The sequence below is a fragment of the Lissotriton helveticus genome, chromosome 2_2, assembly GCF_964261635.1.
Source record: "Lissotriton helveticus chromosome 2_2, aLisHel1.1, whole genome shotgun sequence".
NCBI classification, from domain to species: domain Eukaryota; kingdom Metazoa; phylum Chordata; class Amphibia; order Caudata; family Salamandridae; genus Lissotriton; species Lissotriton helveticus.
In genome coordinates, this window is record NC_136060.1 from 448,522,415 (window position 1) to 448,549,336 (window position 26,922).

Sequence of the window (26,922 nt, forward strand, 5' to 3'; positions counted from 1 at the left end):
CACAATGTAACACCACAGAAACGAAGTCTACTCAAACTTGCTTCTCAGACTTCACACTTGGGGACACTGCCATCGATATTATTGTTGACACTGTGTGCAATCGTATCAAAGGGCTGTGGATCTTAGCTTTGACAAATTGTGGAAACGTTTAGATCGATTGGAAAGCCTATCTCTTAATCCCATATTACCCCATAGGGAAAGTAAAGACACATCTAATCATGTAAATACCAAGGAAAAACACACGACAGGATTACCACTGTCTTCCCCTGCACCCTCAGTCGCCCTAATTGCAAAATCAATGCCACCCATTATTAATTGTAATCAACCCACATGCCCTGGAAAATCCTGTGTTGCTAACTTAAATGCAGCACACAGTAACGTGACAGCTAACACCACTACAACTATGGTCAGGGTTAATACCAGCACTATTGTGACCGGGGATAAGGGGCAAGCTGACCCTAATAAGGACATTCTGAACCTACCACCTGCTTCTTGCCCATATGTGTTAGTCCTTGCAGGGGTACCCCCATTGGACAAAAACACATCTGAGTCATGGTACAATTAAGAAATAAATGTGTGGACTGGTTGGCCAAGCATAAAAGGTACAGGAGGCCTGACATGTTATCAATTTTTCACACCCAAGGACTGTTGGATCCATACTTGCAGTCAAGGAAACTAACAATCTCTTCTCAACTAATATTTGTACTTTATCCCTTGGATCCTTCTATAAACGTCCCCAGACACAACATCTAGTCTCCAGTTCCCCTCCTCAGCATGTAACCCAATTTTCGCCTCTCTCCGACCTAGACACCCTTAACTGGCCCTCTGACATAACCTCTTACAACAGCCTGGTGGTGTCCAGGGATACCATTGAGATTGTTTATGCTGACCTCGAGGGGCCCAATTCCCGCAAAGTCGATAGTTCCGAATCCATATTGAAGGTCCTAAGTTGGAACGTGGCAGGCCTTACCCCAAAATTAAAACTAGTGGACTGGGTTGATAGGATACCTGGGCCTCCCAAGAATTATATCTTGAGGGATTTGAATGTTTTAATATTATTCCTGCCAATCCCACCTCTGACAGACATTCAGGGGGCATATCAATATGGGTTAGTATTGCCTCAGGTGGTAGAACTAACTAAATCCCTACTGGGAATTCTAATTTTCAAGTCTTAATTTAAACACGGGGTGCATCTATCTGTTTTATTAATTTCTATAATAATGATTTTTTAGCAACTCTGAATCCTAATTTTGTAGAACTTTTTAATTTTAACTTGGATCGAGGCAATCTTTTGCGAAAGTATAATTTGGCGGGGATTTGTCTAGGGGGTGATTTCAATGCAAAGATAGGAAAAGGGCCTAATGGGAATCTCACTTACATGACCACACACAACCCATGTAAAAGAGGTTATGAGTTAATTGACCATCTAGTGAACTCAAGTCTCTTAAATGTCATGGACCTTGCCCCCACTAACACCACCGATAATCCGCTCCCTACGTATAGAGGACCAGGACGAGACTAAGTCATTGACTATGTTTTTTATATCCCCCTCGTTACAAGATTATCTTCTTGGGGCAGAGGTAATGCCGTCCACCTTTGGAGATCATAATCCCATAATTGTCCTGTTAAAGGTTGCACGGCGGCCCAACCCCAGGAAAGAGCTGGGAGCAAGTAATCTACACCTCTCAACTGACACCTTGAGAGTTAAGTGGAGGGGTTTAGATTACAGGGCGATCTTTACTAACATGGTAAAAACATATCCCATCCTATGTGAGACTTGTCTCGTCCTGGCAGACCCCAATCCTGAGGTAGTCTTTGCCTTCACTGAATTATGTGAGGGTATTAAAAAATCTGATCTCTAGACCAGTGGGCATACACAATCCCGATCCCAAATGGTTCGATAACATCTGTTCCAGAGCTAATAGGGAATTAAGATCAGCTCTGTCGGCACGACCCAGAGATCCCACCCTTATTCGTAAATTAAGATCTAACAACAAAAGAGAGTTAAGACTCAGGCGTGATACAGTCCTGAAGGAACACTGGGACAATCTGGCTTGTGCTGCCAAACCTAATAACACAAACAGCTTTTGCTCCGCCACTAAATCCCTGAGAACTCTTGGGAATCCTACCCCCCTTGACTGTAACATCTCCAGTGAAGCTTGGGTCGTCCATTTTTCTAAGATATATGCCCCCCCATTATATTGTGATAATTCCCTGGAAATTCTGCCTCCCTCTAAAATCAAAATATCTGGTTGAGGAGGCAATACTCCAGAGTGCGGGCAATAAAGCCCCAGATCCGGACGGTCTACCCATAGACCTTATAAAATCAGTGCCGGAATTTTGGGCTCCTTTGTTATGAAATGTTTTTAATAATCTAATTATAACTGAAATCCCCAGTACAAGGTCTACCTCTAGTTTGAAATGACAAGCTAATGACATGGAGGCCAGCGGAGCCCAAAGTGAGTCTGTCATTAACATAAAAAGTAAGCCAAAGCGCTAGGCAGAGGGACATACTGTGCTTCAGGTGTGGATTTTTGTTTCCACATGAAGGTAAATGTCCCGCCATTGGACAGGTTTGAAAGGGTGTGGGAAAGAGAACAGTTTTGTAAGGGTTTTGCAAGACAAGGGAAAGGGTAAGTGCTTCACTGCATGAAGACAAAATTGCCGCTCAAATGCTTCAGAAGAGACATTCAAAGCATGCCCAGAAGGCCAAGTGACTACACCAGTTGAGGCAAATCAACACCAAGTCGATCACCATCTAATTCATTGTTAAAAGGTTCTTTAGGATCAATATCAACTGTCAGTTTACTCAATTTCAGCACAGTTGCTGATATAGGACTAATATCAGAGAACTCTAACATGAGTGCTCATCCCAAAATAATGTCAGTTCCATTTGTTGTTTCATGGATTAGGAAAACTCAAGACTATGAAAGTACAATTGCACATTACTGAGGACTTTATTCCTATTGCTTAAAGACATGGAACAACATTTACAGGAAGCTGTTTAAGAAGATCTTGAATCATTGCTCAAACATGATGTCATTCAATATTCCACTGGCCCAATGTCCTGGGTTTCTCCCACGGTGGTACTGCCCAAAAAAAGAACAGTGAAGGTGTTGTACACACCTGCGATGATATGCGTCCAGCAAATAAGACAATGAAACGAGAAAGACATCAAGTTCCACACATCGCCGACATGATAAGCCAATTGAATGGTGCAAAGGTCTTCACTCTCCTTGATTTGAATAAATGATGTCTTTAGCTGAAACTCTAGAAGAGCTGTAGGTACATTACAACCTTTTCTACACATTTAGGTCTGTTCCAATACAAAAGACAAAGTTTTGCTGTGTCTTAAGCTGCAGAGCTGTTTCAATATGTCATTTGATGTATCATACAGCCTATAATTTATGCGCTTTATTATAGGGATGACATATTGGTTTATAGAACGACATAAAGGGAGCACGATAAAGCTCTAACGCAAGTGACTCGTTTACTTGCCGATGCAGGTTTAACATTGAATCCCGACAAATATAAGTTCCAGAAAGCAAACCTAAAATTCTTTGGCCATATCTTTTCTGGTGGGGGTATGACACCTGCTCCAGCTAAACTGCAAGCTTTGTCAACTTCCAGTCCCCCACAAGGTGCTTCCATGTTAAGTTCATTCCATGTCTTGGTGAGCTACTGTTTTAGATACATATGAGACTTTGCAATCGTAAGTGCTCCTTTGAGAGACTTGACAATAAAGATTGGTCAAGGGAATGCTATTGAGAATGCTACTGAAATGGCATACTTTGATTCAAAGCTTCATACAGAGGTTGTTGCTGATGTTAGCCCAGTAGGGTTAGGTGCAATCCTTTCACAGCACAGCAGATCCCGAAATGCTTGAAGACATATTGTGTCATATGCCAGCAAATGTTTGTCCTAAACTTAACTTCACAACCTGAGAAAGACAGTTTAGCAGAGGTGTGGGCTTGCATTCTTATATGAAAACTCTTTCACACTTGTAATGGATTATCAAGCATGTTGACCATCTTTGGCAATACAAAGGCCAAGATACCTCCTTTCATTAAACATTGCGGTCTATGATTACAAGAATACAACTACACATTTGTGCATTCTCCGAGGAAAGATAAAAACCCTGCCGACTAATTCTCAAGAGTTTCTCTCTACTGCCATGGTAACCCTTTCAAGACGACTGAAGCCTACATCAATTTCATTGCGAAATCAAGCACACCCACCAGCTCCCTTTTCGTTGGCACAAATTGTACTCCCAAGATTAGATAGTGACATATTAAAACTAAAAGACATCATTACACATCAGTCTTTAAACAAAGACACTTGTCCTCTTGCTTGTGACATTGAATAACAAAAGTTAAAACATTTGGAAGATGAACTGTTCATTACTCAAAAGGTCATTAGCCTGAGAGGTCCAAGAATTGTTATTCCAGAAAGTATGCAGCAACAGAAGTATCATTGAATTGTCGGCACAAAATTAGCTATCCAGAGACCGAGTCTGGATTCCCCATCTCAAAGAGAGAGTTAAAGAAGAATTGAAGACCTGCCATCTATGTAACTGTCTTTCCTCGAAAACCCCTCAGCACACATTAAGCATGTCAGAGTTGCCAAAGCATGTATAGGAAGGAATTGCCGTTGACTTATTTGGTCCTCTTGACAATGGACAGTACCCGATGGTGATTGTTAAAGCATTCTCCCATTTTCCATTGATAGAAGATCTCCCATCCATCATTCAAGAGAGAGTCATCGAGAAATCAGACAGCATCTTTGTGACATGGGGTGTTCCTGCTATCTTAAAATCCGGCAATGGCCTACCTTTCAACTGTCAAAAATTCAGAGAATTTCTCAGACATATTAATGTGAAGCGTTAGAGTAGCACAGGCCAATGGTTTTGCCAAATGTTTAATTAGTACTCTCAAGAAAGCTGTTCAGCGTGCTGTATTGGAAATGCTCGACTTGTCTTAAATCCTACTGTTCGTGCTTACAGCTCAACCCCCTCATTCGACCACAGCGCAAACCCTGCAACTCTGAAGTTTGCGCAAGCCATAATGAGCAAGTTACCTCATTGGACCAACAGAAGTTCAAGGACTGAGGAAGAAACCCATATAAGAGACTTGGATCCTGAAAGGGAAATGAAGGCCTATGCTGACGACCACCGACAAGCCAAAGATGTTACTTTTACTGGAGGAGATCAAGTGCTTGTTTGTCAGTCTAGAAAATGAAACTCTAATGCTCCCCTCAATGCTGAGCCATTTCATGACTCAGGGTGACTGCTAAACACTCCTTGCATTTCCAACCCGTGGCTCATCTCTTATCAGTCACTGATGTCAATGTAGAGACTAAGGGCCCGATGAAGGTAATTGCGAAATACCGAATTCTTAATACTGAATGTGACAGATTCGGTATTAAGAAATCGGTATTTCAGATGTAGGTAAGAATTCGGTAAAAAATACAGAATCCTTAATATTCGTTATTACCGAATCGGTAATTGAGATTCGGTAATAAGGAATTCCTACCCATTCATTCCTTAGGGCTTGGAGGCCCATAGGAATGAATGTGAAAATATTTGGTATGACGGTTTCGATGTTACCGAATCGGTAAGACCGGGAGGTAATTCAAGGGTGCCAGGGTGTCCAAAGGACAACCTGTTGCACCCCTGAAATGTGCATGTGTGCACAGGTGGCACACATCCATGCCCTAAGGGCATGGATGTGTGCCACATGGCACTTCTAAAAAAGCAAGAAAGTGCTTTTTTAAAGGAATTCGGTAATTACCACCAACTTGAAGTTGGTGGTAATTACTGATTCCTAAAGGCTCAAAAGCATTCTTTTATGTGCTTTCTACATTGCATTTAAGGAATCGGTATTACCAGGAATTCGTTATTTACCAACTAATAGTTGGTGGTAAATAACGAATCCTCAAAGCCCTGAGGCACTGTTTAAAGTGCTACCTACATGTCAAAATACCGATTCGGTAATTTTACCGAATCGGCAAATTTACTGATTCGGTAAAATTACCGAATCTGTATTTTGACATCCCCTACATCTCAGTATCCAAATACCGGTCGGTAACGGCTGAAAATCGGTATTTTCGCCCGTTGCCGACCGGTATTTGGATACCTACATCTGGCCCCAAGATGCTTGTAGTGCTAATGAGGTTACTTTACGTCAGGCATGAGTGAGGGTATGCATTGAGTTTTAGCACGTTGGTGAGGTCAGGTTGAGCGGCTTTGAGAAAATAATCTTATATTTTGTGTAAAATATATGTATTTGCTAAGACACTGTGGTAGTCAGTATGTTTATGTATATGTATTCTGTTGATAATTATTAAAGCAAGAAACACAAATAAGAAATAGTACTAGATTCCGGGAGTCCTGCCACACTTGAATCCACTGCGTGAACCCATTGTGGGGAGCAGCTAACAACTTCAGACGCCACCGCTACTCGCTCCGCTGCCCCAGGACTACATCTCCCGGCTGCCTTAGCGGCGGAGCGCTCCAGTGATGCGACACCAGCGCCAGGAGGCGCAATAGGAACCGCGGTCCCTCGCGTCACGGGACGCGTGCGGGACGCGCCGGGGGCGAAGCCCGGGCAAAGGGCTGGCCGTCTGCGGCCGTCAGAGGCAGGAGGAGGCCGGGCAGGGCCATACCCCCCTAACATCTTGCATCTACCCGACGTGCGGTGAGTGGTATCCAAGTACGCCTCATTATCCTGTGGTCACTTGTTGAGAATTGGAAAGAATGGTGCCATTTCCCCAGCGGCTAATTTAAATACAATTGATACAGTGCTGGAGCATGCTATGAACCTGGTAAACAATGAAATCCAGTTGGCAGAAAAAAGACTGTCTGTGAGTACATTTAAACAACCTGCCACTAATCATTATGATAATTCAGACCCAAGCATGGCACAGTCAACGAGACATGTAGTAATTGTACACTCACCATTAATAGCATCTGGGGAAAATTCCTTGAACATTGAAGGACCTGATCCTACTGGGTTAGTAAGCAATGTTGAGGCTGAATCAAGCACTATTGCCCCTTCGACCACAGTTCATGCACCCCTCTCGCCAGACCCGGAACTATGTGGGACAAAAAAGAAGAGAAAGTCTTTAAAACCACCCTGTCCCAAACCCAAACGAAGGCAGCTTCCACGCTTGAACTCTCAAAGCACAACCCTAAATAAATGGTTTAGGGGTAATTCTACCACTACAGACCCGGATCCAATCCCAAGTAGTGATTCGTGTTGTGATCCCACCGACCCAATCATCGTAGGTGATGAGGATACACAATGTAACACCACAGAAACGAAGTCTACTCAAACTTGCTTCTCAGACTTCACACTTGGGGACACTGCCATCGATATTATTGTTGACACTGTGTGCAATCGTATCAAAGGGCTGTGGATCTTAGCTTTGACAAATTGTGGAAACGTTTAGATCGATTGGAAAGCCTATCTCTTAATCCCATATTACCCCATAGGGAAAGTAAAGACACATCTAATCATGTAAATACCAAGGAAAAACACACGACAGGATTACCACTGTCTTCCCCTGCACCCTCAGTCGCCCTAATTGCAAAATCAATGCCACCCATTATTAATTGTAATAAACCCACACGCCCTGGAAAATCCTGTGTTGCTAACTTAAATGCAGCACACAGTAACGTGACAGCTAACACCACTACAACTATGGTCAGGGTTAATACCAGCACTATTGTGACCGGGGATAAGGGGCAAGCTGACCCTAATAAGGACATTCTGAACCTACCACCTGCTTCTTGCCCATATGTGTTAGTCCTTGCAGGGGTACCCCCATTGGACAAAAACACATCTGAGTCATGGTACAATTAAGAAATAAATGTGTGGACTGGTTGGCCAAGCATAAAAGGTACAGGAGGCCTGACATGTTATCAATTTTTCACACCCAAGGACTGTTGGATCCATACTTGCAGTCAAGGAAACTAACAATCTCTTCTCAACTAATATTTGTACTTTATCCCTTGGATCCTTCTATAAACGTCCCCAGACACAACATCTAGTCTCCAGTTCCCCTCCTCAGCATGTAACCCAATTTTCGCCTCTCTCCGACCTAGACAACCTTAACTGGCCCTCTGACATAACCTCTTACAACAGCCTGGTGGTGTCCAGGGATACCATTGAGATTGTTTATGCTGACCTCGAGGGGCCCAATTCCCGCAAAGTCGATAGTTCCGAATCCATATTGAAGGTCCTAAGTTGGAACGTGGCAGGCCTTACCCCAAAATTAAAACTAGTGGACTGGGTTGATAGGATACCTGGGCCTCCCAAGAATTATATCTTGAGGGATTTGAATGTTTTAATATTATTCCTGCCAATCCCACCTCTGACAGACATTCAGGGGGCATATCAATATGGGTTAGTATTGCCTCAGGTGGTAGAACTAACTAAATCCCTACTGGGAATTCTAATTTTCAAGTCTTAATTTAAACACGGGGTGCATCTATCTGTTTTATTAATTTCTATAATAATGATTTTTTAGCAACTCTGAATCCTAATTTTGTAGAACTTTTTAATTTTAACTTGGATCGAGGCAATCTTTTGCGAAAGTATAATTTGGCGGGGATTTGTCTAGGGGGTGATTTCAATGCAAAGATAGGAAAAGGGCCAAATGGGAATCTCACTTACATGACCACACACAACCCATGTAAAAGAGGTTATGAGTTAATTGACCATCTAGTGAACTCAAGTCTCTTAAATGTCATGGACCTTGCCCCCACTAACACCACCGATAATCCGCTCCCTACGTATAGAGGACCAGGACGAGACTAAGTCATTGACTATGTTTTTTATATCCCCCTCGTTACAAGATTATCTTCTTGGGGCAGAGGTAATGCCGTCCACCTTTGGAGATCATAATCCCATAATTGTCCTGTTAAAGGTTGCACGGCGGCCCAACCCCAGGAAAGAGCTGGGAGCAAGTAATCTACACCTCTCAACTGACACCTTGAGAGTTAAGTGGAGGGGTTTAGATTACAGGGCGATCTTTACTAACATGGTAAAAACATATCCCATCCTATGTGAGACTTGTCTCGTCCTGGCAGACCCCAATCCTGAGGTAGTCTTTGCCTTCACTGAATTATGTGAGGGTATTAAAAAATCTGATCTCTAGACCAGTGGGCATACACAATCCCGATCCCAAATGGTTCGATAACATCTGTTCCAGAGCTAATAGGGAATTAAGATCAGCTCTGTCGGCACGACCCAGAGATCCCACCCTTATTCGTAAATTAAGATCTAACAACAAAAGAGAGTTAAGACTCAGGCGTGATACAGTCCTGAAGGAACACTGGGACAATCTGGCTTGTGCTGCCAAACCTAATAACACAAACAGCTTTTGCTCCGCCACTAAATCCCTGAGAACTCTTGGGAATCCTACCCCCCTTGACTGTAACATCTCCAGTGAAGCTTGGGTCGTCCATTTTTCTAAGATATATGCCCCCCCATTATATTGTGATAATTCCCTGGAAATTCTGCCTCCCTCTAAAATCAAAATATCTGGTTGAGGAGGCAATACTCCAGAGTGCGGGCAATAAAGCCCCAGATCCGGACGGTCTACCCATAGACCTTATAAAATCAGTGCCGGAATTTTGGGCTCCTTTGTTATGAAATGTTTTTAATAATCTAATTATAACTGAAATCCCCAGTACAAGGTCTACCTCTACTATCATCCCGATTTTTAAAAAAGGATCCAGATCCGACCTTAGTTGTTATAGGCCCATCTCATTAATTGACAATACCCGCAAAATATTAGGGAGAGTTTTATTCAACAAGATCAGGGCATGGGCCGAGGATGAAAACATTCTGAATAAATGCTAGCTGGGATTTCGGAGCCACCTTGGTGCAGTGGAACAGTGTCTGAACCTCAACTTAATAATAGGGAAATATACTATAGTTCGACACAGTCCTCTGTACCTAGCATTTATGGACCTCTCGTCCGCCTTTGATTTTGTTAATAGATCAAGGCTTTGGCAATGTCTTTTGGACTATGGTCTGGACAAAAGTTTGGTTCATTTTTTGGCCTATCTCCACAGAGATCTAAAAGCTAGAGTAAGGATTAGTATGGACGGAGCAGTGTCAGGTGACATAATGGTCGGTAGAGGTGTTAGACAGGGGTGCGTCCTAGCCCCTCTTTTATTCATTTTATACATTAATGAACTTCATAACGTTTTGTCTAATTTAACTCCCGACGTCCCTATAATAAATGGCACTAAACTCCGTGCCCTACTCTATGCAGACGATGCTGTTTTAATGGGTCGCACACCAAATGCTTTGAGGATTTTAGTTAGGGGATTTGTAGATTTTATGTATAGTCTTGACCTTTGTACCAATTTTAAAAAATCGTTTTTAATGTGTTGTGGCCCAAAAAAATGCCACATTAACAGGATCACTCTGGACCAAGATTCATTACTATGCACCCGCACTTTTCCCTACCTGGGTATTCAATTCTCTGATAACGGCTCCTGGACCCCACACTTGGCCTATGGACGGTTTAAATTTATTAAAGCAATAAATTCAGTATTGACTCTCCCTAAACCAAAAAGATTAGAGGTGGTACTTTCTCTATTAAAAATCTATAGGACACAATGTGTTCCTATTATGTCTTACGGGGCCGAAATTTGGGGATATACACATTTTAAAAATGCACAGGCTGAGGAGAATAGATTCTGCAGAAGGCTTTTGGGTGTACCAATTTCATTGTCTACTTTTTTAAGTCACACTGAATTAAAACTGGCTTATCTGGAGGATTACATCAAGGTCCGACCTGTCCTGTTTTGGATAAAGGTCTGGAAAAACCCAGAAGCATCTCTGACCAGGGAAATCTTGGCTGATTGCTTAAAATGTGACCAGGGCACCAGAATTCCCTGGCTGGCTCAAGTACGAGCGAGCCTGGCATCAGTGCACCTTTTTAAAAATGGCCATCCGTTCCCGCTCTTCTATGAATTAACACCCATTATACCCATATGCATCATATATACTTGGAGTTGGCTTACATTTGCACTTTGCACAGTCATATCTTACTTTACGCTGCTATTTGTAAATATATGAATCATAGTAATTGATGGATAAATGTCTGTCTGGTAAAGATGTATTACATGCACTTAGTGGTGTTGCACATTTGCACTTTGCACTGTTGCACTTTACCTTGTGTTGCCATCTGTAAATACACGAACCATTGTAACTTGTTTACTTTAACGTTTCATGGGCGACCTTGTATCATGCACTTTATCTAGATGGTCCAGTAAATACGAACTATGCACTTTACTAATTTAGCACTTTAGATAACGATGCTAAAGGCTTGCAAATTACCATGTAGCAGATGCCTGTGAAATGTTTACTCTTTACACTTTGCTGCTATTCTAAAGGTGATCCCTGCATATGTATATATTAACTGAAGCTGCCATGGAAATTTTCCTGAAAGCGGGTGATGAATTGGACAATAATGTACTTTGCACATTATTATGCATGTATTGTCGCTACCGTTAATGATATTGAAATCTTAATAACGTTTTCTGTAATTTTATCGTGTTTTTATTATCTTGACCATGTACGTAATTATGTGTGTACTTTTATGGATAATGGAATATCAGAATAAAGCTTATTGACTTGACTTGACTAGTACTAAATTCATTTTGTGTTTGGCTATCAAGGATTCTCTGTTATAGTATAGTGGCTCACGATATTGAAGGTTAATATCTGAGGGCTACACTGATTCAAAGAAATTGGGTTGGCAGGATTTTCTGTTGCTTGGAGTGTACTTCACTTGGAACTGCTTCTGTGCGGCTCAGTCCTCCTTTAGTCTTTATACGTGCCATGCACACTGGTTCATTTAAGTTTATTTATATTTTCCATACACAAAATACACCCCCCAAACATTTTTTTTTTTGGCATAGCATTGATTTCTGTTGTGTTATTGTTCTTTTTTAATTTGGAAAGTAGAATTTATCCTCAAATTCAGGAAAGTCACCTGGACAATTGTCACTCACCACACTTGTGATGCCCAAGATATTTCCTCATTCATGGGTGTGTTTTCTGGTGCCTTATAATTTTAGACATAAAATTATAGTTTGCTTTAATCATGATCAGTCGCTCCATGTTTAGAGGATCATGAAAATTGCGCTAGCTGCAGTGCTCTGTAGATTATCCCTTTTACAGGACATGACATATACATAATTGCCAGTCTGCTGTGTTTTGGCCACTGTTTCTTCTTCCCACGCCAATAGGTTATTGGGTCTTGATCCAGGTAGCAATTTGTTCGATCATCCAAATAGTCCTTTACCTATATTGCAAGTGTCATTATTATTGACACTTGTTGTTTCTGTGCTCCTTGTGTTTGCTTTGTTTGCCTTAATTTGGCAGGGTATGCCCAGACGCAGATCCCTTGCTCACTTTGCCACTGGATTCAAGCTAGCCTGGCTTATGAGTGTTACCCCGAAACCGGTCCCAGGATGCTTGTTTCCGGTTCAGGGAAGACCTGACTTGGCAGTTCTGGCTGGACTGTTCCCATGAGGCACAGGGTCAAGACTGATTTGCATATAGATGGGTCTGAACTGAGGTGTCGAAGTGAGCTAAAGAACGATGATGGATTCATCCCAGATCTGTGACTGGGGGTGAGTGTCTGAAAAGTTTCAGCACTCAGTCCATCATCTCTTTGGGTTTGCTTTCTGCATTGCCTGCACCTGTGCATTTGATTTAAGTCCTGCTACACCCTTAAATCAACCTATTTCAGATGTTGAAATTAAAGCTGTTGATGCTGTACGTTTAGTAACACGCAGTGGTGTTACTACTGGTGGGTGCTACATTTGTGACATACTACTTATTAGACCTGCCTTTTTCAGTGGGTATATCCCCAGACTTTTTGCCTGTTTTGGACCCTGTTTTGTTGGTTTTAATACTCTGGGTACTTTACCACTATTGATCAGTGCTAAAGTGCATATGGTCTCCCTGGAAATTGTTATAATGGATTAGTGTTTCCATGATTGGTGTGTCTGACATACTACTAAGTCCCTACGATAATGCACCATGTGTGCCCAGGTCCTGTAAGTCAAATGCTGCTACTGGGCCTGCAGCACTGATTGTGCAACCACACAGACAGCTTTGCAAAAAAGGTCTCTGGCCTGTCATTGCAGTGTCTGTGTGCAGTGTCTGAGGACTGGTGGCCTTCTTCTTTGGGGGATTGTCCCCACCCAACCCACTCGGCCAGGAATCTGGGCGTACTTATAGATCCGGCCCTCTCTTTTGACCTTCTGGTCAACAGAACAGTGTCCACTTGTTGTGCCATCATCCGTACGCTGAAAAAGATTGCCCCGTATCTATCGCCTGATGCCCGCAAACAGTCAACAGTGGCCTTGTTCGCTTCCAGGCTTCATTATTGTAATGCGCTCTACGGCGGCATTAATAAGAGGTCTCTCCATCGCCTCCAGATGGTCCAAAATGCCGCAGCCAGGATGGTCTTGAACCTTCCTTGGCTTGCATCTGCAACTCAGGCGAGGAAAGATCTCCACTGGCTACCTATACAAGCCAAGATTTCTTTCAAGCTGATCTGTTTGACCCACAGGGCAGTTTTTAGATGAGGCTCTGAAGGTATTCGATCTCTTGATAGCCCCTATACTCCTAGTAGAACTCTCCGTTCAGCCTCTAGAAATCTGCTCTCTGTTCCCAGATTTAAAAGGGCGAAGTGGGGGGGAGAGCCTTGGCCCCGAAACTCTGGAATTCTCTCCCCCATGAACTATCCAGTCAACCCTCACTGGGGATTTTTCGCAAACTTCTGAAGACCTGGCTCTTTTCCCAGGCCTATGGATCTTAGATTTCTGGGCCCTCTGAGACTCTATTTGTGTTTGTTTCCTGAGATGTTATGTCTGTCTGTTTTCCTGCGCCTTGATGCCCCTTGGGCTAAGTCTACACATTATAAGACCCTTATTCATTCATTCATTCAGTTCAGTACTGCCGTGTCGACCTGGCAAGTGCACCCACTTGCTAGGCCCTAACCTACCCTTTTCTTATATGTCAGTCAGCCCCTAAGGTATGCTTTTAGTAAGGAGGATTTTTAGATTCTGTGTTTGAAAATACCACTTTTAGAAAGTAGGTATTTTCTTACTTAGCCATTCTGTGTGCCTCTGCTGGTTTGTGTATTGGCTGTCTGGCTTTGGAGCGACAGGTGTGCATTCAATGTAGACAACCACTGTGTGGGTTGAGGTGTGTCCTGCCTATCCTGGATGAGTCAGGGCTGGGATGAATAGACCTGGGCTGCATTTAGAGTAGGGGGAGGATGTTTCCTTTCACCTGAATGGGCCTGGTCTGCCTTACACAATCTGTCTCAACCTCCTGCCATGAAGCTGCACCAGAGAGGACCGAACAGGTTGGACTGAGCACAGTGCGTCTCTCACACCAGAGAAGAAAAAGAAATGGACTATAAATGTTGGGGCCCGACCCCTGATCTTTAGATTACTTCTAGAATTCAAGAGGAACCTCTGCCAAGGAAAAGATCTGTAGAAACTGAAGGAGAAGTACTGCCCCTTTGCTGTGTGCTGTTTGGGGTTGGTAGGCAGTAGCTGTTTCGACCCAGGAGAAGATTAAGACTTTGCTGTGTGCTGTGTCTTCTGCTTGAGGTAGACCTCCAAGGGCTTGAATTAGAGCTTGCTTCATGTTTTGAAGCCTCAGGGATACAAAGGCTTCACCACCATCTCCCCTGAACTTCCTTGATGGGAGTTCTGACCTGCCAGGAGGTGGCAATTGCTGACTTGGGCCTCATGAGGTTGTTCCTGCTGTTGGGAGCTGGAAAAGTCATGCAACATCAAGAAGTACAACGGATCTGCACCTGTTTTTTCCAAAGCATCACCGAAGAAACCGACGCATTGCCTGCGTGTGGCTCGAGAAATCGCTGCATGCCGCATCGAGTGCACCGATTTATGAAGTTCCAGATCACTGCACCGATTGTTACATCTTTTGCAAATGTTCCTACACCATTTACAGCAATGGGTTCGCATAGTGTATGATTCATGGACATTTAGGTTCGAAATCCTTAACAGCACTAGCATTTATATCACACACTGCATCCTGTTTTCTTTTTAGGATGAATTCAATGATAGACCTACACTACTCAAACAGGCACTGCATCACTTAGCAGGGGAAATTTCCAACAAGTTGACACCTCCTTTATGAGGGTATTTACATGTACTCTAATAGTATGCATCAACTTCTTCGGTACTTTCCAAAAATAACTGAGATTAGTGCAATTTCCATGACAGGTGACCAGTATGTTGTGGGCTACTGCTCCTTTTTTTAGGGAGTACCACACAATGTGGTTGATATAATATGTCAAAACTAGGACTCCAAAGTATCCCCCTTCAGCCATGACTTTGACAATATTACTACCATTGTGAGTGGCAACAAATCCAATAGACTACTAAGCGGAAACCATTTGTACACTTTGGTGGTAATCTCCACCAAGGTGATGGCACCAGTGTGTAACTACTACATGGAAAACATTGGAATTGCTGCTTGGTGCTAAATGCCTGAAAAAGCATTGTTAACTGTGAGATTAGTGTTGAGCCAATGCGTAACACCCCTAAAGGAGGCCAAGTGTGAAGTGATGAAGTGTATGTAATCTGTAGATTTGCCACTGGTCCACATATCCCTAATGAGGTGGCTATACTGAATAGAGCTCTCCTTATTGCTTTATCTACAAATCCCTGCATTTGATGGTGCAGCACTGGCACAGCAACAGTGAAAAAATAGGCCCAGCTTGAAACCTTTCATTTTGGACGGTGGGTCTCCACAAATTCCATAAACCCCTTTCCTCCCACAAAAGAAAAAGGGAGGGGTTTCATTGCTAATATTTTGGCAAACTGCATAATGTATACATGGACTAGCTCATGGGTCCAGTAGTACTGCAGCTCCTTGCTGAACTTAGATTTGATAGTGGCTGTGTGTGACTGTTCTCTTTGTAAGCATGTCTACACAAGTGAGCTGCAGGTAGAAGGCAAGGTACCTGGATACTTTTGGGTGAATGTATCCCTCTTTTCTTTGTACCATACTGAGGTTGATGCCTATGATAACTAAATACTGTAAGTGACAGGTATTGTGTTTTTTTGCATGATATCTTCTTCCTCATTACTATTTCTTTCTATCCGTAAAACATCTTCTTCTCTCTCACCAGTAGCTATCTTTTTGAGGTGATCTTCCCACGCAATTGCTGCGACAGTTGGCCCATGGTAATGTAGTGTCAACCTGGCTTACCACTAGTAACTGGTTTGCAGCAAAGTGATATTTCTTTGGTGTGCTCTTCATGTGGCCTAAGTATATAAAAATCCCAAGCTGGGAAGGAGAGCCTTGTATCAATCCAATGCCTTAAGAACGTGTTGAAATTGAGTAAAGGTGGTTTGCTTGCCTTTCTCTCAGGTGGTATGCGACCGCAGTAAGGAAGGTAGTGGTTGCTGCAGGTTTTTTACTTTTTGAAAATATGGAAGCAGGTGGTATTTATGGTACTACATGACTGTAAATGGGGTGAATGGTTGAATCACAGTGATCTTCAACTTCTTCCGTGCCACCCTTTACAGTAACAATCACTGGTTCTTCACCGTCCACACTTCCAAGGCTATCAGAAACCTTCCTTTTCCCTTGTTTCTTGTAGAAAGTCCAGGTTGGGGTTCAATCCCAGTCATGATCATCACAAAATGGTCTTGGAAAAGATGGGACATGCTCTTTCTTTTTTCTCGCAAGAGACCATGAAGCTGATGTGTCCAATGGAAGAGTAGTCACAGCTATATCTTGGTCAGCAGCAAGCTCAACTTCCTGCTTTGCCCCTACCTCCGGAAGATTGGGTGTATCAGATTGTGCTTATTATTGAGCCTGCTGTTAAGATTTATTTGCTTCTGCAGCAATCTAATTTATGATTCACCACTGTCAGCCTTGACTGCAGTCACTGCAGCACTGAGAGATAGCTGCTTCAGTTTTAGTGATGGTGTGGTTGTTAACCCAGATCTGATCCTCTTTCTAGCTTCTACCAATCTGTGGAGGATGCAGTAGGTGAACAGTGTTGATGGAAAAAGGTTTAGGGCTTGATGCTGTGGTGGCAGTGCCAACTGACTTCTACTCACTGGGCAGTTGCAGGAAAAGGCTTCTTTGATGCCAATGATTTTACTTCTTGTATGAGACAGATGCACACGCAGAAGCACTTAGCAGAAAGGTCTCTGCTTTGTCAGTTAAGTCACTGAAGTCTCCCCATTCAGTCAGTAAGTATCCTTTTGTGCATCTGCTGGCAATAAATACATAAGAAGGGAATGAGTGAGACTTGTCAATGCAATAAGTTTTAAAAATGATCGCCATCGTCAACAAAACATTATTAAACCAAACCCACTATGTTCTGCTGTCGACTATTATCGGACCACGGTCCACAGACTGTTAGCCACTTGGATGCTATGGCATGTCCAACGTTTTCATGTAATTTCCATTGAAATGAATGGGCACTCCATGACGAGTTACCCTTGTCATTAGCATCCAAGTGGTTAAGGTCATTATGGGCAAAGTACCCACAAAGCAAGATGAAATTCCATTTGGAATTGCTCAAAAAGCTAAACATCTAGAAGCAATAAATCTTCACACAACACTCTAGGTTAGACATAGGATGTGAACTGTATGCTTTCCACTTGTTATGGTATCACCTGTAGAAGAGTGTACCGCTTGAGAAGGAATGTTTATGAGTATTTACACTACTATACATTGCACACCCTCATTAGCAGTGTTACGAGGGGTGTTACAAGAGTACAACATGGAGCTGTGCTTGTCCTTGACTAAGGGATTTAATTAATAGGTAATTTCAAGAGAGTTTCCTCTATAGTTTTACCTAATATTCAAGGAGAAGCTGCAGTTCTGGCAGTAGGCAAGAGGTTGGCATTGATTTCAATTAAAGATCATGCGCAAGAGCATCCAAATATTATTTAAGAATCTTACACCTCTGTTGAGTGCAATACCTCTGTTTCTCAGGCTGCAGAAATGCAGATGAAAGTGAAACATGAGAATGAGAGCTCCGGCAATGAGAGTCCTTCACCAAAAGCTAAGTAAAAGCATAAAGTGAACTAAAAAAACTGAACTTGATCCCCTCCAATGCACAAGTTTGGTAGTGGTGCATACTATGTGAGGGAAAATGATAAAATAAGAAAGTTGGATAATTATCAGTATTGTAATATAAATTTTTCACATTCTTTACTGTACTCAGGTGACAGTAAAGGGAAAGACAGGAGTGGATGCACTGAGCAGAGTAGAAAGGACCATTGAAGTGAGCAAATGTTTAAAGTTAGCATAAAGTAGGAAACAAAAGGTTTGGATTAAAAAATTCATTTAAAGAAAAGGAAAGTGCCGCAAAAAGCATGCTATTAAAGCTATGGCTACTTCCACTGAATATGACTAGGGCAATTGCGCTTCTGGATAATACAGGAGAAGTGACAATAGTTCACCAGACTCCCAAAGAGTATCTGGTAGTGACTCCAACTAAAGAATATTTACAGGATGGAACATTATGTGGACATGTAAACTCTCCATACAGGGCTTATGGAGACGAAATAGGGTGAGAGTGCTATATTGTGCAAAATCAAAGTTATAGTCTGAATTTAATACCAAATATATTCAATAAATGTATCCAGGAAATACAAATAAATTTAAAAACAGATTTACAAACTTTTTTTGTCGTATGTAAACAGGTTAAAAGGAGAGACAACACATAACACATACACATTTGTCATCAAATTATGTTAATTTGGGGGAGGAGCTACGCTAGCAACCAAGATGGCCGCATAAGCTCCCGGCTCCGTCGACCTCCGTCGCTGGCGGACCTATACTGAAATTCATCCTGACCTCCCGCCCGACTCCTGTGTGTCTGAATCGTTGCTGAGCCCAGGGGGGCAATCCCGGAGTTTTTCTCGCTCTTATTGACGAAGTTACACCATCTTTAATTTTCTGGCCTACTCCAGGTTGTGAGCCGGGGCCTCGAGTACTGACCCAGTCGGGTTTCAGTTGAACAACATCGGCCGCAGGTACCTGGCGGAGTCCGGTCTCCTCGGAGTGAAACTTATCCTCGATCCTGGTGGTGGTCTTGGTCCCGGCGAATACTAGACAGACGGCAACGATACGTGATTGATGCGGTGGGTGGGGGGCCAGGTCCCGGGACCCTGTTGCATCCCTCGGGGTCCGCGGGTGGGGGCCCCGCTCGCGGCAATGGTGGAAAGAGCGCCAAGCCTGTAAGTCGCCTATCGCCTTCGTCCATCCCGCTTCTGTCTGTTTCCCCGGAGTAGCCGGCCTCCGGGGTTGAGGGCCTGCTTGGTTATCGTGCAAGCGGAGATGGATCGGACGATGTGTGGACCAACACTGGGGACCGTAATGGCCGCCATCGGGGCTCTTCACCTGCAAATGGAGGCTGCTCTCCACAAATTGACTGTAAGCATCGAGGGTGTGTGTTTGAGACCGGACTCCAGCCCTGTGTCAGACCTGCAACATACGGTGACCCCCGCGAGGCTTGATCTAACTCGAGAGGAGAACCCCGAACATAATCAGAGCCTGGTGCCATTTGTCTATGCGCGACTACAGCGGTACGTTGCTGGAGCCCCTGAACAACTAGCAGGATCGGCAGAGTCATCGCCCGCGCAGGACTTATTTCTTCCTTCGCTTCTGGAGACTTCCATTAATACATTTTGGACTGACTTTCATGTGTCTGGTAGACTTCGAGACTTAACATTTTTGACCCTTTCAGGATATATTGATCTCCTTTTTCTACAACGTTTTGACTCCTTTGTTACTATGTCGGTCCTACTGGATGGGCTTTGTGCGATGGATCGTTAGGGCCAGGGCTGAATTTGACTGTCTGAATTCGGTACAGTGACTTTCTTATGGCTCTGCTGGGTTGTATCCGTGAGCGTGGGGGCCAGAGGGAAGTCTGACTGTTTGGGTTTGGTACAATGGCTATGGTCGACAAGGGATTTGCTGCCTCTGTGGTGCCGGGGGTTGGGCGAGAAGGTCTTTTCTCTTTCCGTGACTCCCCTATCTGTATGCTTATTAGTCTGCTTTAATTCGCTTAGTACGACGGTAGGGGATGTCTGCTTTTGGCGGGGGGAGGGGAGTCCGGGAGCACGTATCGTATTGTATGATATTTCCTCCTCCATCTTTTCCCTTCCTTGGGGTTTAATTTAGTGGGCGACAGGCACGCTGCTAGTGGGGTTAGGTCGTAGCCATCTGCAGGGGTGCAGGGTGGGGGGCTGGGAGGGGGGTTTATTTTTCCTTTATTTTGTTCTATGACCTTTCTTTTTCCCTTTTCCCTTCTTCACAAGAGATGTGGCATATTCTCCTGAGCCTTTTGTTCCTCATATTCGGGTGTCGAGTGTCCGATCTTCATATCCTGTATCCAGGGTGGGCGGGTTCCGATGATGTTTGCTTAAGGTTATCTGTACCGTATTGTTTTGCCCCACCTCTAAGCTGGTATTGATGACTTTCAGATGCCTATAATTGTTGTGTATTTCCTTAACTCATTTGCCCATTCACCACTACAATGTGTTCCACGACATGATACCCGATAAGTACATTTTTACTCTTGTGTTATAATCAATAAAAACATATATATAAAACAAAATTAAAAATTATGTTAATTTGTAGGAATTCATAAGGGTAACGCGTTGCAAAAGAAAAATTCTCAACATCTAAAACTTTGTTCCTCAAATTTAACATCACAAGGCCTTGACGCGTTTTAGTGGGTAGTGCAGGATAAAACCACCTTCTTCAGGACAACAAGAATATTTCCCACCTAATTATTTATGCAATAATTGCCAATATGAACACTTTAGTGAGGCACCAACAGCTTCGCTCGGACATAGATTAAACTTGGAATTGAAACCTTATTCCTATTGTCAATTTATAACGCTCCTGGAATTATTGTGTAAAATGTGTAGGGGGAGAAACAACCATTAGTAAGTTATTCGATATACTTCAAATCTATATCATCAGGTTAAGGAACTTCTCCACTGTGGGCTAAAACAGACTTGCATAGATGATGGAAGATAAATGAGGAAGCTAAAAAGCCTTCCAATCACATACGTACTTGGAGTTCCTCCACTGTGGGTTTAAACAGACTCGCATAGATCATGGAAGATGGGTGAGGAAGCTTAATAGCCTTCCAATTGCATATGTGCTGGGCTGATAACACCTTCAAAATGTCTGTCCCAATTTCCAGAGGCACTGAAGCTCTTCGTGTTGTGTCCTTCCTCCCGTATAACCTGTCAGAAAGTTTTAAAAAAATTACAGAGATGCACCCACTCACAAAAGAGCAAACCTATTGCTTTTCACAAAATGCACTTTCAGAGTTACTACAACTAAAAAAGGGACTAACAACAGAAGTAAATGTACTCCAGTTCAGACCTGAATTCCAGCACCACACATGACCAACCACTGGTGCTGCAAAACCCTCCCATAGAAAATAATGGGAACATTGAATCCAAGGAGAATCCTATGACAAAATAATGTTAAATAAAAATTTTCGAAATACTTAAACTATAGATGCATATAATCTAATTTTAAAGCAATCAAAAAGCAAAACAGATCTATTGAATTAAAAAACATTTTAACAACCTTTTGTGAATTTATAAATAAATGTAAACTTCATTTTTATTAAAATGTATCTAAATTACTTTTTGCTCTGTACATCAATACATAACAAAAAATATATTTTTTAGTTAATTTAATATATGTAACTTAATTAATGATTTAATTCACACTTAAGTTGAGTGTGGCATCATTTCAGAAAACAAATTCTGTATATAAAATAGGGGTATAGAATGTATTCATATTAATATCAAATATCAGTTAAATAAACGTTGTTTACTTTTCCATATGCTTTAACATAGGGAGACTCTACAGTCAAGTTGGGGATCACCCTATGCAAAAATAAATTAAATTTAAAAGAAATATTAAACTGTATGATAAATCATAAAACATATTTCAGTTAATATTATTAGCATTTTCAATGTAAAAGAAAAGAATGTTTCAAGATTTTTAACTTAATTTTTTAACTACATTTATTTGATTTACATATATTACATTGAATTCAAATTTCTTTCTGAAGTGTAAATAAAAAAGTAAATTCCCACAGAATATGAAAGCACTCTTAGCACAGTGGTCTGGAACACTCACCGCATTTTCTGGGGTCCCTTTCCTGGGTCCTGCTGGAGCTCTGAGTTGGGACCCAGTCAGGGATTTTATTTTACACCACAGCAAAGCAGGGGAGTCCTCCACAAACTTTAAAGCCTGTCCTGGGCTCTCTGAAACATGATATGATGGACCAGTTTATGAACCTCGAGTCCAGGGATACCTCACTACAGTCAGCTTGAGCCATGCATTGGGACCTGTCAGCACCTCGTATCCCTCCAAAATAGGGGACCCCCCCCCCCCCCCGGGCATGCTGGACCACATTCAGGCACTGTGCAACACAGTTCAAGTGACAAGCGTTAGATTGGATTGCAGAGCTGGTTGCTAACATCCCTGGGCCTCTCAGACCACTGTCCTGGGTTCCTGTCAGAGCCTCTTAACCCCAGGAAGTAATGGGGCCTTCTTAGGGCATTTGGGACCCGATCCTGGGCACTGTGGGAAATAGTGAGCTGGTGACTGGAGCTCAGAAACAAGGTCTTCCGGAGATTTGCACGGTCAGAGCTTCTAATTCCAATGAAGCAGGGGAGTGCTCAACAGGCCAGTGTGGCCCATTCACAGCTACTTTGCAACGTGTTGAGCTGGAAAATTGAGCCCAGGGTGCATCCTCCATTAGCCAGCGGGTGCTGTGACTTGGGTCCCATTCATAACTTCTTATCTCAGCAAAGCGGGGGATCAATCCCAGGACCTGTGGGAGCCAGTCCTGAGTCCCTAACAAGTCCTGACAGCCCTCACTTGGGGTCCACCAGGGCATTGACCTAGGCCCTGGTCAGGTCTTTTCAGCCAGCAAAGCAGGTTATCCTTTCATGGGCATTCTACAACATGGTGGGCCGAGCATGGATCTCAGTGGACCCCACTGGAGCTCTGGTCAGGGAGGGGAGAGCTTTCCACCACCCTCGAGAGCAGAGACGGTCTATCTGGTCACATGTATGGGATTTCTGGGACCTTTGCACCATCTGGGGAGAGCAGCCAGATGTACAGCACATCAGCCACACAGGTGTGCAACTAATTTGCAGCAAGCATGCACAGCAGGGGACAGAGGGGGAGTTTTAGCGTCTGCATCTAACAGTGCCGGGCTTAAAGTTTCAAATGGGCCCTCGCCTAGCTACACCCAGAACTACAAAATGTCACCATTGACGTTGTCACAGCACATTTTGCATCACCCATGTTGGGGTGATACATTTTTTTCACACCCATAATTTTGTTCACCGCTATTTATAATTTTTCAAACCTCTAGTACACTTGTGAAGGGATCGTATGTCTACTAAAGTGTAAAAGCAGCATAGGAGCATATTGAGTCAGAGCATTACAAAGGAAACCAGCCACCGAAACCTGATTAGCAAAACAACCTAGGCTCTTAGGTATGGATGCACTGATGTAAAATTATAATTGTAAATATCGCACTATTGTTAAAAGAGGTTCTCTCAATTCCCTTGGCTTCTTATAAAATCCCTGTTTTAATTAGATTGCTGGTTGTTTTTCAGTATTGATGAATGATTTAGCTTGTTTTCATGCCTACTCATAATAAAATTGAAATGGATAAAGCATTGTTGATATCCAAAATGTCTATATCAGACAGACAAATAACCTGTCTAAATGCATGCCAAGTGACGTACAATTGACAGCACGTGTGAATATATGGTGGCTATGACAACAATGCCTCCAACTAAAAATTGTGATGAACACATACATCATTTACAATTATCTAACTGATGTATGAATCATCGGCATAGTTCTAGCATCTCTATTTTTATTATGATGAAAGTGAAAATCCAACATATAAAATATTACTTCTTTGACCTCAATGACTACAAGTGAAGCCAAATATTTGCAAGCTGCATAATGAAAGGCTGATGAGAATGTTCTGAAAGACAAACTAGTGCTTTATTAAAGTCATCTAACTGTGCAGTACTTGCACACATCCTGGCCCTAGCCGTATGGGGGTGTGCAGAGGAGTGAAAAAGTACTGTGGCAAACATACTCCAAGAAGCTTTGTTGTCCCTTTCTAGTTAGGCTCTGGGGAGGTGTGGGTACAGTATGCCAATGTGAGGAATTTGGATGTGTGTTGAGGGAGGGGTTGAAATCCTACTGAAGCAACAGCCACAGTCCTTGTCTGGGGAACCACACAAAGTCACTAAATTAACCTATGCTTAACCCTCTAGTAGCTTGGAAAAAAGGTAATCAGGCTTGCTAAAGTATTTGCGCAGCACACACAAAAAATAAAGTTAAAACACAACACAAGAAAAATCCCTCACCAATATAGACTAATAACATAAAATGTAACAAATGTTTTGACACAAAAATGAAAAAATCCAATCAGTAGAACCGTAAATATGCAATTTCAAAGATTTAAGGTAAATATAGCACAAAGTGTCACTCGCATTTATCAGGTTGTGCGAGACCAAGTGAAAGTCACAAGCTCCGGCCAACCCCAATGGAGTGCAGACTATATACAGGGACCAGTTTAGTCTCAATGAAAAAGTTACCTTCTGTCGATTCAGAGGAAACAGTTCCATTTGCAGAGGAGGACATCACGAAGAGCAGGGACATTTTTGTGGATGATCGTTGCTGTAGCAGTAAAAGGAGGCAGGGCTTTATGGACGGTTTTTGCTGTAGCACGAAAATCAACTCAAGCATCACAGACTGTCATGGCTAGAGCTTCACGTTGGCAGTCAGTGTGGGCTAACAATGCTTTAGTGTGAAGTGCCGATATCTGCCGTTACCGGTTATTGCTGATGTTCGCTGTAGACCGAAGAATTGAATTCACCACTGCTTCACGTTGCTGGTCAGCGTGAGCTGCAAGATCTTGCCACAAGTGGGTACTTTCACAGGCGGAACGAGCGCAACAAGCACAAAACTTCAGGATTTCTACTTTTCTTCAAGGAGGAGCTTAACTGATGCCACGCCAAGGATCCAAAACGATTCATAAAAGGGGGTGGTGATGGACAGAGTATCTGAATTAAGCAGAACACTCCTACCCATGTCAAAAGATCAGGGCTTGATCCATCACCGTTTTTTAGCTCACTGTACCATCCCAGCTCAGAACCTGGCTACATGCAAATTAGTCTGACCCTGGCCCAGTGCATCATGGGAACAGGGCAGACCAAACTACCAAGCCAATTCTTTACTGGAAAGGAAACAAGATTCCGGGGACCGGTTTCTGGCATTGCAGCCGTCTTCGGCCCGGCTTGCTTGAATCCTGATGGTGCAGTGAGCAAGGGACTCACATCTGAGTATACCCAACCACACTTATGGTGGCCAAAACGATTCATAAAAGGGGGTGGTGATGGACAGAGTATCTGAATTAAGCAGAACACTCCTACCCATGTCAAAAGATCAGGGCTTGATCCATCACCGTTTTTTAGCTCACTGCACCATCCCAGCTCAGAACCTGGCTACATGCAAATTAGTCTGACCCTGGCCCAGTGCATCATGGGAACAGGGCAGACCAAACTACCAAGCCAATTCTTTACTGGAAAGGAAACAAGCTTCCGGGGACCGGTTTCTGGCATTGCAGCCGTCTTCGGCCCGGCTTGCTTGAATCCTGATGGTGCAGTGAGCAAGGGACTCACATCTGAGTATACCCTACCACACTTATGGTGGCCAAAACGATTCATAAAAGGGGGTGGTGATGGACAGAGTATCTGAATTAAGCAGAACACTCCTACCCATGTCAAAAGATCAGGGCTTGATCCATCACCGTTTTTTAGCTCACTGCACCATCCCAGCTCAGAACCTGGCTACATGCAAATTAGTCTGACCCTGGCCCAGTGCATCATGGGAACAGGGCCGACCAAACTACCAAGCCAATTCTTTACTGGAAAGGAAACAAGCTTCCGGGGACCGGTTTCTGGCATTGCAGCCGTCTTCGGCCCGGCTTGCTTGAATCCTGATGGTGCAGTGAGCAAGGGACTCACATCTGAGTATACCCTACCACACTTATGGTGGCCAAAACGATTCATAAAAGGGGGTGGTGATGGACAGAGTATCTGAATTAAGCAGAACACTCCTACCCATGTCAAAAGATCAGGGCTTGATCCATCACCGTTTTTTAGCTCACTGCACCATCCCAGCTCAGAACCTGGCTACATGCAAATTAGTCTGACCCTGGCCCAGTGCATCATGGGAACAGGGCAGACCAAACTACCAAGCCAATTCTTTACTGGAAAGGAAACAAGCTTCCGGGGACCGGTTTCTGGCATTGCAGCCGTCTTCGGCCCGGCTTGCTTGAATCCTGATGGTGCAGTGAGCAAGGGACTCACATCTGAGTATACCCTACCACACTTATGGTGGCCAAAACGATTCATAATCATGATCGTTGCTGTAGCAGTAAAAGGAGGCAGGGCTTTATGGACGGTTTTTGCTGTAGCACGAAAATCAACTCAAGCATCACAGACTGTCATGGCTAGAGCTTCACCTTGGCAGTCAGTGTGGGCTAACAATGCTTTAGTGTGAAGTGCCGATATCTGCCGTTACCGGTTATTGCTGATGTTCGCTGTAGACCGAAGAATTGAATTCACCACTGCTTCACGTTGCTGGTCAGCGTGAGCTGCAAGATCTTGCCACAAGTGGGTACTTTCACAGGCGGAACGAGCGCAACAAGCACAAAACTTCAGGATTTCTACTTTTCTTCAAGGAGGAGCTTAACTGATGCCACGCCAAGGGTCCAAAACGATTCATAAAAGGGGGTGGT